We start from the raw sequence: 1,335 nt of genomic DNA, 5'->3' as shown, positions 1-1,335 counted from the left end.
ACTTTAAAAGTTGTTATACTAATTTAAAAATAACATAAGGTTTATCTATTACTACAGAGGTCATCAAATTATTATTTAAAATAAAAGTTTTAGACCTTATTACTAATTAAGCAGGTGTTAGCAGATTGTAATAAAGATAATAAAGATTTAAGAATATCTTAATGCGTGGTCAAAAATATTAAGGGAAATATTTAAAGCGTGCAAAATCCTCTTTAAAAAACTCCGTATCAAACGCTCACGAATGAGTAACGTAGTAGTAGCAGCAGCGTTAAATTAAACTAAGCGATTATTTATTACTGAGATAACTAAATTTTTGTAAAATTTTTAAAAAATTTGGTTTTCTCACTTCGGAATTTTTTTAAAAAGTTTTCAATGGACCTGCGGACCATTTAACATAAAAAATGCAAACAAAACAGATTCTTATCAATTTCCCTTACTTCCTACATCAGTTTAAAAATAATATTTTTAAACTGTTGTCGGAAGAATTTTAAATATATTTAAAAGTATTTAATTTTCATGCGCCTAATTTACCACAACTTGATTCGGAGATTATTTAATAGTAACATCAAGATCTTTACAATAAAACAGAACTTTATTTAAAACAAATTCCGAAAAGTAGTATTAGGTATTAAAGTAACCAAGACAGTCAAATCTGAACTTTCTAGACTCATTAATTAGTGAAAATATAAAACAACAGTTATATTTCAAAGTAAAAAATAATTTCTCAATGACTTAGACTCAAAGTCATTGTTAGACTCATTTGTGAATCATTATTCCTCAAAGTTTGAATGATAATTATTTACAATTTAGCACATACATAGTATGTTAAGATGTAACATATGTATGTTACATGTATACATACTATGTAAAAAGTATATTTTTAAATAATGTATATCTTATTATACTATTTAGTCATAATACAATAAAAAATTTCTTTAACACAGTTATATTACAACCACTTATCTCAAAACAATAACATTTTGAGATCAGTGTGTATTACATCACAATTAAATATTCAGGTGTTTATATTATATTATTACTATGCTAAGTTGCAGCATCATTTGATGCAAAAATAGAACTGGATCAAAAAACAGTGATCACAATTCAAAAGAAAAGTTTTCATTTCACAGGTGGGTGAAATTTATTACATTCTATTAAAAATAAAATCTATAGGGGGTGGTTTGGTTAAATCAAGCAAAAGTGTTGTTTTTGTATGCGAAGAAACTGAAAGATGTTTTCAAAGGTTGCTTGCATCAACAGATAAAAACTGCCTGATGATATAGGAATGAAAAATGCAATTGCAAGTGCTGTTTTGAGATCAGTTGATTTATCAAA

Source organism: Hydra vulgaris, chromosome 13, assembly GCF_038396675.1.
Source record: "Hydra vulgaris chromosome 13, alternate assembly HydraT2T_AEP".
NCBI lineage: Eukaryota > Metazoa > Cnidaria > Hydrozoa > Anthoathecata > Hydridae > Hydra > Hydra vulgaris.
Note: the sequence above shows the minus strand (reverse complement) of the source record.